Source organism: Mirounga leonina, unplaced genomic scaffold, assembly GCF_011800145.1.
Source record: "Mirounga leonina isolate KUSES-001 unplaced genomic scaffold, KU_Mleo_1.0 Mir_168, whole genome shotgun sequence".
Classification (NCBI taxonomy): domain Eukaryota; kingdom Metazoa; phylum Chordata; class Mammalia; order Carnivora; family Phocidae; genus Mirounga; species Mirounga leonina.
In genome coordinates this window covers 10008547-10022857 of record NW_023270426.1, presented here as the reverse complement: position 1 = coordinate 10022857, position 14311 = coordinate 10008547, and the positions used below count along the sequence as shown (strand labels likewise).

Below are 14311 nucleotides of genomic sequence, written 5' to 3'. Positions count from 1 at the left end.
TGACCTGCCTTGGTATACTGTAGAGGAAGGGAATCCAAAGACTTACGAAGATTGAATGTTAGAGTGGATTTATCATTTTATTTTAAAATTATTTAAAAAGATTTTATTTATCTGTCAGAGAGAACATGAGCAGGGGGCGCAGCGGGCAGAGGGAGAAGCAGGCTCCCCACTGAGCAGGGAGCCCAATGTGGGGCTCGATCCCAGGACCCTGAGATCATGACCTGAGCCAAAGGCAGATGCTTAACCGACTGAGCCACCTAGGCATCCCTGGATTTATCATTTTAGACCTGCTCCCTCACCATGGGAGGGTCCAGAGGACACACCTTTCACTATGTCTGTGAGAAATAAATTTGTGAGGGGAGCTCCGTGATCACTTTTCTTTATGTAGGAGGTTATAGTCGGAGCTCCTGCATTTGATTTGGGAAACCTAAATGAAGCAAGTATAATTGTATCCCCGGGTGGCAGGGCCTAGTGGCAACATTTGCTAGCCAGGGGCAAGGTGGGCATAGTCTCTATACTGGATGGTAGAGTCAGAGCAGCAATTAGAATAGTCTGACCAACAAAGACCTGTGGCACTGGCTAGTGACCACGGTATTCCTAGAAGTGAAATAGATAGCAAGCCTACTCAATTCTTACTTGATCTGTATCAGTGGAAGAGTTCTAGATCAAGGAAGCAAAAGTCTAACTTGAATCACAAAAATGGAGTCAGGACTCCTCAACCAGTCTCCAGACTGGAGCCAATTCTCAGACCTAGAGCCCCTCGAATGAAGGGCAGGGTAGGTCCCCTTGAGGAAGGATCTTAGTGCACTGGCAAAAATCTTTATCCCAGCCTTCCCAAAGGGATCTATAGCCTTTTAAGAGTGACTGTGTACTGGGGAAAAGGAAATAATCAGGCCTTTGAGGTATTACTAGACAGTGGCTCTGAATGGATACTAATTCCATGAGCCAAAAATGCAACTGTGGTCTACCAGTCAGGGTAAGGGTTTATGGAGGTCAGGTGCTCAATGGAGTTTTGGCTTAGGTCCATCTCACTGTGTTCCAGGGGGTCCCTGAGCCCATCTTGTAGTTATTTCCTCAGTACTGGAATGCATAATCAGAAAAGACGTCCTGAGCAATAGGCAGAATCCCCACCTTGGCTCCTTAACCTGTCAGATGGAGGCTGTTAGGGTAGCGAAGGCCAAGTGTAAGTCTTTAGAATGTTTAATTTACATTTCCATTTATGAGTTACTTCTAGGAAGGTTATAGCAATTTATTGTTCTGCCAGCAGAGAATGTAGCCCCACATCCTCACCAGCACTGGATGTTCATTTTCAGTGTTATGAATAAAACAATGAGCTCTCGCTCATATTATATTTCAAATCTCCTTGCTGCTAAAATGACCACATTTTCATGTGGTCAAGAGCCAGCTGACATTTCTTTTTGATCACTTGTTTCTTCATTTCCTCTGCCTTTTTTTTTTTTTATTGCTTACTTGCCTTTTTGCAAAAACACGATCTCCAAGAGACTTTGGTCTTTGTTGAATACGGCCTTTCCATCTACATAACATGTCCATAAGCATGAAGAAGTCACGTCAATGTGTATATAGACAAGTGCAGTTGAATTGCACTGACACCCTCCTCCACCCCCAGGGAGAAGCCAAAGGACCAGCAGGAAGGTGAGGAGGTGGTGGACCTTGAAATTTCTGTCGGTGGCCCAGCCACTAAAGGAACTCAAAAGAAAAATCATCTTGTCAGCTTCCTCCAATGGGAAATGCATTTAGGCGGCAATATAGATCTAATGCCCAGCTTGCAGAAGAGCAGAATTTTCCAATTTGGTGTTGCTCCAGGTTAAAAAACATACCGGCTGAAAAATGTGAATTGGAATCATTTGCCATCCGTCCGTAATGTAATGACTGATTTCCCACTCCAGATCCAGCGAGCTGCAGGTGGTGGGTTTGAACTGAATCCAGGTGGAAGGGGGCCAGACGTATTAAATTTAAGGCCTCTATTGCCCAACTCCCTACAGAAATTGTGCAAATAATGTAGCTGAAGTGCTCTCTGCATGCAGTGTAACCCAGCGCTTTCGGCAAACATTAATTCCTTGCCCTTTTCTATAGGATGCCCAGTTAGCAAATATACTGAAAGGTGACAGAATCCATAGTAGAATCTGTCAGTGTCCTCCTCTTCATTTTCAGTTGAGAAAAAAAAAATTTTTTTTTTTTCAAAATAGTCTTTGTGAAGGTAGGGTATGCTAATTATCCGCCAGCGCTATTTTCCTTTTGTTAACCCTGCTAATGTCAGAAACACCTAAGTCCAACCCCACGGTGGATGGTTACTTTCCACTGGTGTAGTCTATAGCATGAAAGATAAATAGATATCCAAGCTTCTTAAAAATTGGTCTCGTCAATACAAAACAGCTCTTAACTGTACCCCTTGAAATTGGACCACCGTGTCAATGTGGACTCCTCTGTTTTGTGTAAGTGTATACACACAGCCTTCCGAGATTGAACTTCCGTGAGCCCTTACCCTGCTTTTTGTGCCTTTTCTCAAAAGGAGGCTGTGAGACGGGGGCAACTTGTGGGCATAAATAATGAGATACATTTAATCCAAGATTTGCGGTAACTCCAGTGTTAGTCTTTACAAAGATGGAGGGTGTTGATGTTGTCACCGTTCCAGTGAGAAAGTCATATCAGAAATGGCATACCAAACTCTACTCAAGTCCTCCAAAGCGAAGGCTTGTTGAAAGTATCTCATGGGGGGGGCGCCTGGGTGGCTCAGTCGTTAAGCGTCTGCCTTCGGCTCAGGTCATGATCCCAGAGTCCTGGGATCGAGTCCCGCATCGGGCTCCCTGCTCCGCGGGAAGCCTGCTTCTCCCTCTCCCACTCCCCCTGCTTGTGTTCCTGCTCTCACTCTCTCTCTCTGTCAAATAAATAAATAAAATCTTAAAAAAAAAATAAAGTATCTCATGGGTTACGTGGACGCTGTTTTTTGGTTTTTTTTCTCCAAATGGAAACATTTTAGAGGTGACTTCATTTTTTTTTTTTTTTTTTTTTGCTGCAAAAAGCTTTATTGTTTCCACTTGGTCCAAGGCTTGGGAGAGGGCTCCAGGGTGGTTAAAAAGCTGTCTCGTGGCTGCAGCGAGAGGCTGAGGCACAAGCTCTGGCAGCAGGGGGCTGTCAGAGGGGCCCCCTCAAAGGCTGCTCGTCTCCACCTAGTCGTGCTTGAGAGTGAGCCTCTCGAAGAGATGCTCGCCCAGTCCAGCCTGGGGGCCGGCCAGCCTGCGGAGGTTAGTCAGGTGGTCGCCCATCTTCTTGATGAGTTTCACCTCCTCATCTAGGAAGTGGTTCTCCAGGAAGTCACAGAGATGGGGGTCTGCGCGGGCAGAACCCAGGGCATGCAGATCCAAAAGGGCCTGGTTCAGGCTCTTCTCCAGAACCAGGGCAGCTTCCATGGCATCCAGGGTTTTCCCCCACTCATCTTGGGATGGCTTCTGGACGTCCTGGAAGAGGGTGCGGCCGCCACGCTGGTTTTGCATCTTCAAGAGACGCTCGGTGCCCTCGCGCTTCTCCTCAGCCAACTCGTGGAAGAAGTGGCGCACGCTTTCCAGAGCCACATCGTCATGGTCGAAATAGAAGCCCAGAGAGAGGTAGGTGTAGGAGATGCATGTTGACCAGGCGGTTGACGGCGGCCTCCACCTCGGTGGAATAATTCTGACGAATCTGGGAGCTCATGGTTGATTGGTGGTAAATTAAGCTCGAAATTGGCTGTTGGCTGGTCCTGGAGGCAGCAGGTGGCCAAGAAGATGGCTCCCAAGGTTGCGACTGGAAAAGAGGTTGGAGGGTGGTCGTTGGCTGGTTGGAGGGGCGTCCCTGGGTCTGTTCCGTCCAAACACTGTTGAAGCAAGAGACAGATCCGCAGGAATAGTATACTATTCCTTTTTTACTTGTAAATTCTTTTTGATTGCACACTAGGAACTAAGGGATAGTTCAGTATTTGGCCAATGAATTCTAGCGTATGACTTGGAAGTCGATTGGCAAAAACGGGTGCTTTGACTTGGTGCATTGGTCATCAGGGGTAATGAGTGTCTCGGCAGCTTAACTGAGGATCATGTTACAAGTCCTGGGAGGATTTAACACCTTTGGGAGCTGAAGAAATGAGTCAGAATGGATTTTATTAAGGCAACCTAGAGTCAGAGTCCAATTTTGCTTTCGTTTTCTGGATTTTGATTTCTCAATGTTTCCTTCGAGCAGGTAACTTGGTTTCAGTGGGGGTGAACAAACAGCCCCAGGAATTAGTCACCAATTTGCTTTGAAGCGTCATGTTTCATGTTACACTGAACAGGTATCATGTGTTTCTTGCTGGCCTTTTCTGTATGCTGACGTTGCTTAGGGGGAAAAGGAATGCCAAATAAGAAAACACGGTGATCCTTTGAGACTGTAGGCATAAATCGCACTTTACGGTAGCATCAGTGTAGGTTTGGGATATAATCATAGAGCATGCCATAAAATATTTGTGTGTATGTGCGTACTGTGTGTGCGCGTGTGTATAGTCCGTGTCTGAAAATGTTCTTTTTGTGCAGCCATCTAGCTGTGGCCTGCTGACCTAAGGAAAAACATCTGGCAATTAAATGGAAAAAATTGCAGGGTTAATTGATAGGGGAGGACTAATAGGATTCTGGCTGTGCTCGGGGTCAAAATGTGACCTCTGAGACATCAGGAATTGGAAAGTAGGAAACATTTTAGTTCTTGCACTTGAAAAAATATTTGAAGCTGCCCAACATGCCACAGTTAATCAGCATCAAAACATATTATTCCACATCTTACTCTTAGAGGTAAGAGGTGAAGGAATAAAAGTTAAGTCTGGTCTGTCGTTACAGATGGAGTCGTGTCCCCCAACACCCCTCCCCCACCCCAGCATTGCTGAAACCCAAACTGCCAGTGTGATACTATTTGGAGATAGGGCTTTTAAGAAGGTAATGTGGTTAAACGAGGTCATGAGGGTGGGGTCCTATTCAAATAAAACTGGTGTCCTCCTAGGAAAAAAAGAGATGCTAGGGCGGAACACACAGAGGGAGGAAGAGGGAGGACAGAGGGAGGAAGCAGCCATGTGCAAGCCAAGGGGAGAAGCCTCAGGAGAACCCAACCCAGCCAACACCTGGATCTTGCGCTTCGAGCCTCCAGAATGGTGAGAACATGAATTTCTGTCACTTACGCCACCCAGTCTGTTATATTTTGTCATGACAGCCCTAGCAGACTAATCAGACTAATACACCCTTTATCTAGTTGCCTGAAAATAGGGGCTCAGGCACTATCAACACAAATGTATTGAAGTATCTGTGGTGCCAAAATGGCCGCCTTGCATTGTCGTGAAATACCTGGGAGCAGACACAGCTCTCGCACCCAGCTGGAAATTCTTCTGAGTGTCCAAGGCGTCTGTAAACATCGTCAGAGTAGGTTGAGTGGACAGCTCTGGGTTTGGCTTGCTCACATTTACTTTCCTTCCCTGATAACATCACCATGGCTTCCCCATGAGGAACGGCTTCCCCTCTGAGTCCACACAGTGTCAGTGTGGGTGTGGCTGACCCCACTCCAGGTCGCCGAGCTGGGCAGGTGACTCAGACCAGGGCAGGAGCCCAGCAGCCTCCCGCCAGAATGACAGTTCGGGAGTGGCTGTGTGACAGTCACAGCCATTTCACATCACCCCACACACTTCTCCTGGAACGCCTACGAAAGAGACGTGCACATTCTGCTGGATTTCCTGATATCCTGGACCCGCTGGTGGCCATTTCTCAGAGAATCAAGTCAGAGGAGAGGAAGCCCAAGCCAAGAGGAGGAGAAAGGTCTATTTCTGGAAGCATTCTTAGAGAAACAACATTAAGTCATTCCTGGGCTTAAACTTGGATTTTCCCGTTCCTGGCACTGATAGATTAGCCCGTTTATACTTAACCTGCTTGAATTAGGTTCCTGGCTCTCACCAATTTCTCAACCAAGGGAGAACATTCTGGTCCCCACTGTAGCTACAGATTAAAAGGGAGATTGAAAGCTCTTGCCTCACATGTCCTTGCCCTTCATCCACCTCATCCAAACATCTATTAAGCTCCTCTAAAGGCTGAGTTCAGGTTCATGGCCTCTTCTGGTCTTTCACCTCCTGGTACAACTCCTGACGTGTCCAGCATATGTTCCCCTGCTTGGTTATTTTGTGTGTGTATGAGTCCTAAAATCTACCACCTAGAGTCTTGGAAGATTAGCACTGAGGCCATTCTCTGCGGTGTAGTGTCAGTTGGTTGAGGACACATGGAAAGGGTAAGCCATCACTGGATGAAGAGTGCATCCTCAGGGCCTATACAAAGCAAAGACATGAGAGGCAGGTAACCATAAGTGTTGCAGGAAATAAAGAGGGTAGTGGTGGAACGTATGTAGTTGGTCACCTGGATGGGTGGGGTGGAGGAGACAGCAGGAATTCAAGGACTTCTGTTTAGGAACAGACATGTTTACTAATTGTAGTGGGTTGAATGGTGACCCCGCCCAAACTCATGCCTCCTTTGGAATCTCACAGTGTGACCTTATTGGAAATGAGGTTTTGGTAGAAGTAATGAAGACTTTCAAGATGAAATCATCCTGGATTTCCTTGGGCTCTAAATCCAATGACTGTTGTCCTTCTAAGAGACAAGAGGATGCAGAGCCCTGGAAAGAGGGCTGCATGAAGACAGAGGCAGAGACGGGAGAGATGTTGCCACAAGTCAAGGAACACCAAGAGCCACCAGGAGTTGAAAGAGACAATGAAGGATTCTCTCCCATGGCTTCTGGAGGAAGCATGGCCCTACCCACACCTGGATTCTGGACTCATGGCCTCCAGTACTCAGGGAATATAAATGGCTATCATTTGAAGACCCCAGGTTTTTGGTAATTTGTTATGGCATCTATAGGAAGCAGGTGCACTAATGAACCTATAAGTACGGGAAAGTGGGAAGAAGGTTGAAGATGCTCAGAGGTGCCTTCGCTAGAGAAGGAGGGGTTCATGTCAAATTTCATTAGTGATGAGATCCCAAAGAATGGTGCTGTTCCCCATGTGTATGTTCTACCTCGTGCCTTTCAGCCTCATGAGTCAGATGCTAACAAGCCTTGTCTGTTACCTGCTGCCTGTTCCCTGTCTGGAAAAGCAGAGATTCGCTGGGCTTTTTGCACTTTGCTGAGAAGCGGTGGAGATCCAATGCAAGGGAGCACGATGGTTTTACTGTGGATATTCCGCAATGCACTCTGGCATCATGACAATTTGGCCATCTGCTTGGGGGAGGTAGCCCAGCTCCATCAAAGAGACAATATCATTTCTGTCAACTTCTTAAAAAAGCATCCTTGTAACATGACAGTCATTTAGCGGGTTCATTGTCTGGCTGTGTGAATGCGCATGACTAGGGTCACCACTCGTCCCGTTTGCCCCAGACCATCCCGGTTTACAGGTGTTGTCTCTGTCTAATTAATGACAACTCTCCCCCTTTCACTGTCCCTATTGGGGTGATAAGTCATAGAGCAACCTGACTCAGGACACAGTCCTTCATTTCTTAAGAAGCTCTAAAACTTGACAAACTGCTTCACTTTTGTTTTTCGTTTTTGTTTTTGTTTTCTGCCAACCCTACTAGATTACCAAGTTACAGTGGTTGGAAAATAGACTTACTTGGATTTTTTTTTTTTTTGAGGGAATTTTGCTCGGGTATGAGAAAAGGGAAGTTTGTCATTGATTGGCTTCCTAAAGACTGCTTGGCTCCCCCCTTCTCCTACCCCCAGCCCAGGCTCCTCCCTTACCTGCTGTTGGCTCTGCAAAGCCTCGATCCAGGCAGAGGAAATTTGGCCCCTTCAGCGTAGTGTCCAAATGCACACATCCATGTCTGCAGAGCAGGTGTAAGCTGGCATTCTGCCCAAGCTTGGCCAGACAGCTTCATAAATCCTGCCCTTACTGCAGCCCCGAATTACTTTTCATGACACAAAGCCAAGCTGTGTTATTCACCTAATGCCCCGATTTACAGTTCCCAAGACAAAAGAACATACAGATAGAGTTTCAGGGCTCTGTTTGCCTTCACGTTTATCTAGAGGTTAGTTTCAGGTCAAGCTCAAGAAACCTGACAAATGGTGGTGAATAAACCTAAACATAAATTAAGTGCAAGTGGGAAACTTACGCATTCCTTGTTCTTGTGCCAAAAGCAAACTCAACCCAATTTACATTCTTTTAATATCTGAAACAGGCAGCTGTTCTCTTATTTGTGGCGTGCTGGGGAATTATTATGCTCGCCTTCAGCTCACACAAATGTGCGTGTGCTTATGCATAAGACGCCGCACGTACACACATACAGGTCTGCCCCGTCTCCATATAGGTTTGTGTTCGTGTGTCTTCAAGGACCTGAGTGAACGGTAGCCAGTTGGAACATGGTGAGAAAAGCGCTTCTTGGAAGGGTGCTTTGGGGCCCCGGAGTGCCGCCCACTGTCCTGCCAGGTTCAGGAATACTAGGACTGCAAGTAAGAAATCTCATCACTTTAGGGGCGCCTGGGTGACTCAGTCATTGGGCGTCTGCCTTCGGCTCAGGTCATGATCCCGGAGTCCTGACTTCTCCCCTGCTTCTCCCTCCCCTACTCCCCCTGCTTGTGTTCCCTCTCTCAGTGTCTCTCTCTGTCAAAGAAATAAATAAAATCTTTAAAAAAAAAAAAGAAATCTCATCACTTTAAACATAAGGAAATCAGACCTAGATATGCAAGTCCTTGGCGAGAGAGATACCTGCTCATGTATTAGACCCATGAAGGTGAAGGCCAAGGGGTGAACCTGAAGAATTCCTGCAGAGGCGTAGGATTGCCGAAAGTGCTGGAGGGAGCTCATGTGGATGGGGCAGGGAATACCTAACTTGCAAATTAGTTTCTCTGCTTTTGTTTTTAGAGGTATTTGCATTTCCAGCCCCCCTGTGGGCAGTCCCCTGTGTCTCTAGTTAGTCTCTCTGCCTCCCCTTCCTCCTCTCCATCCCTGCTCTCAGGATACATTCAGGTGATAAGATAATGAGAAATAGTATGTAATTAACAATACAGTATTAATTAGTGCTTTCTCTGGGCAGGGCTTATGATTTTATAAAAGTACATAAACAGAGGCCTGGCTGTGAGTGAGTCCTTTAAAATCGGTCTCCCTGGCCAAGAGCAGCCCCGATTGAAAATGTCTCTGCAGGGTGTCTGGGTGGCTCAGTCAGTTAAGCGTCTGCCTTCGGCTCAGGTCAGGATCCCAGGGTCCTGGGATTGAGCCCCACATCGGGCTCCCTGCTCAGCGGGGAATCTGCTTCTCCCTCTCCCTCTGCCTGCCACTCCCCCTGCTAGTTCTCTGTCTCTCTCTCTCTGTCAAATAAATAAAATCTTTAAAATAAATAAATAAATAAAGACTGAGTTGAGTAAAACCCACCAAGGTCAAATTTCTGAAGGCCAAGAGGAAAGGGGGCAGATAAAGGTGGTTCAGTGACAAATTTGCCAGATGGCTGGTGGACGGTCGCATTTGGACAGTTGAGGTAAAAGGAGCTTGTTGAGTGAATGCCGTAGGGGACAGACATGTCCTCTGACACCACTAACAGCCACATGTGCTCTACCCCCATCCTGTCAGCTCTCACTGTCCTGCACCTGTTGATGGGGTTCTACCGCAGGCTCTCCTGTCTGTCCTCCTGACAGCTTCCCTTGATCCATGAGTAGGGCAATGAATGAAATCCCAGGGAAGCAGCCTCTGGCCTCTGGCCGATGGGAGTTGGAGGGTAAGCGCCGCAGGTGTGGATAACCAAGATCTGTTTTATTTATACACGCTCCCGACAGAGCCCGGTGGGAATGCATCCCCATTGTCCACAACAGTAACTTGCTCTGTTGTGTGCCCTTGAATGGCTTCTCTGCCTTCCCGGTCTCATTTCCCCTCCCTGCTTCGGGGATCCCCTCACAAATAAAGTTCTGGGACTCAAACCCTTGTCTGTGGTCAGCTTCTGGAGCATCCCAACCTATGAAGATCCAACACGAGCATATTGGTGAAAGGGCGAGGTGAGACCATGGCAACTAGGTGCCTGGCTTGTGAAGAGTGATCCTCCTAGTAGATTTGGAAATGGCACAGAGGATGTGGCCCAGGAGTGTCCAAACCCATGGGTGGGGTTGTAGAATGTTCATTTCCAGATCCAAACGTGCTAATAAAAAGGGTAGTGTGTGTGTGTGTGCGTGTGTGTGTGTGTGTGTTTTCATGTGCACACAGGAGTGGGGGCTCCCTGGGGGGAGACTAGGTAAGGATTTCTAGTCTTCCACTATTAGCGTCATGACGGGGAAGACAAAGCAGCGCTTTGAAATTTGTCTTTGTGTTTGAAAAGGCAGTTGAACATTATTAATGTATTCCAGGAAGTAGTGAACACCAACTTGAAGCTTTTATCAGCTTTTCTTTGCTCTAATTTCTAAAGCAAAAATGCCTTCCCTCCAAATAGTCGATTAAAAGAACATATGAAATTAATGAAACATATCATTACTTTTACAATGGCCAAATTGTAGATTTGTCACAGTACAGAGACAGAAACTCATTAAGCCATTGTGCTTCTGCTTCACATTTTATAGTGTATTAAAAGAAAAGGAATTTTCTAAATGCACCAAACCTTCTTTTTTCCCTATTGTTTCTCTGAAACTTCTTTTATCGTTTGAGCTGCAAATCATCTGACTCGTCTCTCTCTGCCTCTCGTGCTGGTGGAACAGAAATTAAGAATGGCTCTGGCTGAAAATGAGAGTCTCAATTTGGGGTTGTGAATTTCATGGTTTATTTGAGAAGTAGGCTACCGTTGACAATCTTTTGCCTCCTTTGAAAGCGGATGAGGCTAGCAGCATTCTTCTCTATCAGCCGGTGAGAGCCCTTCCCTCCCATCCTTCAGGGAAACTGAATTATTTATCCCACTGGGTGTGAGCATTTTAGCCAACGTCAGCACAGTTGCGGGGGAGCTAAGCTGACCGTTCAGTTTCCCTCTACATTGTATCGAACAATGCTGCATCTTTTGGAGTGGATGCTATGAATACAGGAAGGAATGATATGAGAAATCAAGTGTGAATCAAGGTGGAACTGGTCCGTTTTCCTTGGAGACTCCATCCCTGCACTTAGCCTCCATGGAGCTCTTGGAAAGAATGTGAAAATCCTTTCATCCCCATGCAAACCCATGCTTCTTCGTTGCCTTTTCTTTGTCAAAATCAGTCTGCATTTAAAAAAGTGTATCACGGGACAGTTGGTCACGAATTACTGGTAAATAGCCACACGCCCTTTTTACTTTGGGGGAAAAAAAAGGAAGCCAACAAAATTTCTCATGAGGCATCTGATAGAAAAAGTATCTTTATGACCTTGATCATGGAGCTTTATCCTTCTTGCCTTATTCTGGAAAGTCACCTAGGAAATGATCTGTTGAAGGGAAGAAAGAAACTGAGTTTGGTCCTTTCCAGGTTCTCTGGGTGGCCTTGAGTTACTTCTGTATCAGTGAGGGTTCTCCAGAGAAACAGTACATAGGCAGAGATATATAGATACTCTGAATGTCTGTGAAGATACAGAGAATATAATATATATGCAGAGATATATAGAGTATATATAGATATGCAGAATATATCCCTATGTTTCTTTCTCTCTCACATACAGAGAGAGAGATTTAAAGTAATTGGCTCATCTGATTATAGGGGCTGGCAAGTCCAAAATCCATATAGCAGACCAGCAGGTTGAAAACTGAGGCAGGATTTCTGTGTTGCCATCTTGAGACAAAGTTCCTTCTTCTCTGGGAAACCTCAGTTTTGGGTTTTAAGTCCTTCAACTGATTAGATGAGGCCCACCACAAACATTATGCAGGATCATTTACTTCAAGTCACCTGACTGTAAATGTTAATCATATCTACATGATACCTTTACAGCAGCATTTAGACTAGTGTAATAGTAGTCTCAAAGCCTAGCCTAGCCAAATTGATACAGACAAGTTACATCACAGACTTTGAAAAAAATAAAAACAAACAACTATAGCCTTTATGCTTCATGTCGTATTGGAAGAATATGGTATTTTGAGTGAGAGAGACTTGGATTCAGAATCCAGGTCTGCCACATACTATATGTTCTTGTATGTCTGCCACTTACTGTATGTCCAAGTGTACAATTGTCTTGAGCCTTAGATTTCTTACTTATAAAGTCATGCATTTCAATTAAGACTCTTTCCATTGCAAGCTGCAGAAAACCCTGTCTACTCAAACTTCAGAAAGGGAGAATGGATTGGTTCGGGTGACTACCCATTTGAGTTGGCATGCATTTGGGATTGTTTTGGTCCAGCCCAAATGTGATGTGTCATGGTGACTCAGGATTGTGTTCATCTCTCTCAGATCTCAGCTCCCTTTGCTCTGTCAGTTTCCTTCTCATGTGGTTCTCCCGCGCTGGTGGCGGTCCGTTACTGGAAGCTTCCATATACAACTGTTAAAGGTCATTTAAAGAGCACACTTCTGCTCTCCCAAGTCACGCCTGTCCCCAGTCACTTTCTGTGTCCTGTGGCATGAAGTGTTTAGCAGAACAGGGCTTGGCTACACTGTTTCCTGGAGCTGAGCATGGAGCCTTATCCAAACAGGTGGACTGAGCATAGGAAATGGAAGGACACCCAGTGAAATTTTTGCTCCTGTTTGTCCACAAAGGGGGAATAGATGCTAGGGAGTAAAAGCAGATGTCCCCTGTGTGATGATTTTGGTGCTGAACTCACAGGGTGGTTATCAGAATTTCTTATGTGCTTGTAAAGCCCAAGGGGCATAGTAGGAATTCAGTGAATGGTTGTTGCTGTTGTTGACATGCTTCTAATAGTACAAGCTTGGAAGAGGTCTGAACTGTCCTCTCAACTCTGACTCTCCCACATCTTTCCCTTCCTTCCTCACTGAATGTCTTTCTGAGAGGTCTAACCTTGGAAGTTCAGACTCTTTCCGGTCAAATCAGCTGGGATTGGTCTATATAAGTCGCTAACTAAATGTCCTCAGGCACTGGTACACACTGTGTTAGGACAGGAATGGATTTTAGAAAAAAAAATTTCTTAGGCGCATTTTTAAAATGATGAGCTATTAGGGGATTTTTCCTAGATAGTCTTATCTAAAGATGGCCAACATCGTCTTGGTATACCATTTGTGTGTAATCAACCTGTCCTAAAGAGAATGAATAGAACTGATTGGAAGTGAAATTTTGGCAAATTGAACTGACAGTAGAGCATAATTTTTAGTCAAAACTGAAATGAAGAGAGTTCAGAGCAAGAAAAAAATGAACCATAATGGGAATTCTGAAAGGTTCTGTAATCAGCTTATCTTGAGCAAAAGAATTAAAAGCAATTAATGGAACAGATTGGCTCCTGGGGTAGACTTCAACACAACGCCCACTCTCAGCTCTGTCTTTCCTTCTTTTAGTTCGGCGCCCAACGTTTCTCCCTTCTTCTCTGCAACTTCTTTTTTGGCATGTTTCTTTATATTCCACTTCCAGTCACATTTTCGGGCTTATCACTGGCACTTGTGCTTACGACCGTATCTCATTTTGCCTCAAGGAGAAATGAAGGGTGTGTGTTGGTGTGTGTTTGATGATGGTGGTGGGGTGATGTTAGACCTGCTGGAATTCGAGATTCTGAACATAAAAAAAATTATTCTTGTGACAGTATTATTTTGAGCACATTGGAGCGGGAAAAGATGATAGCTAAGAATATTCCTGAAAATCGGGCGCCTGGGTGGCTCAGTCGGTTAAGCGACTGCCTTCAGCTCGGGTCATGATCCTGGAGTCCCGGGATCGAGTCCCACATCGGGCTCCCTGCTCAGCGAGGAGCCTGCTTCTCCCTCTGACCCTCCCCCTCTCATGTGCTCTCTCTCATTCTCGCTCTCTCAAATAAATAAATCTTTAAAAAAAAAAAAAAGAATATTCCTGAAAATCATGGCAGGACAAGCATCCAGCAAAACCTTAGACCCTAACTTTGACGGAGACCAAGAGGTAAGTGTTACTGTTAGTGGGAAACGAAAGGAGTATCAATTTTTAACCACCACAGCTAGAGGAAAAGAAGGAGGAAGTCACCTTTAGAAGACAGGGAACAAGAGGAGGTGGCAAAAGATGATCCGTCCCTAGGAAGAGTCTTACGATGACTCCAGAAATGCTTTGCCGGAGTATTTCTGAATATTTCTTCAAATCATTCTTTTGTTTTTTCTTTTTTTTTTTTTCCTTCCAGTTTTTGAGGCTTGAGGGCATTTGCATAGTGAAATGTTTTTCTCTGCTGTGCCAACAGCCTGGTTAGATAGTCGAGGGCTACTCTTGCTTGTTGGGCTGAAACTTCAGAGG

The 14311-nt window shown here is 45.6% G+C and overlaps 1 pseudogene across 1 annotated transcript; it reads right to left on the bottom strand.

The window, feature by feature from the left end:
• Window positions 1–3009: 3009 nt before the first annotated feature.
• On the bottom strand, window positions 3010–3718 carry LOC118017169 (annotated as a pseudogene). Its single transcript, XR_004681057.1, has one exon. The product of XR_004681057.1 is annotated as a ferritin light chain-like (transcript).
• Window positions 3719–14311: the final 10593 nt, after the last annotated feature.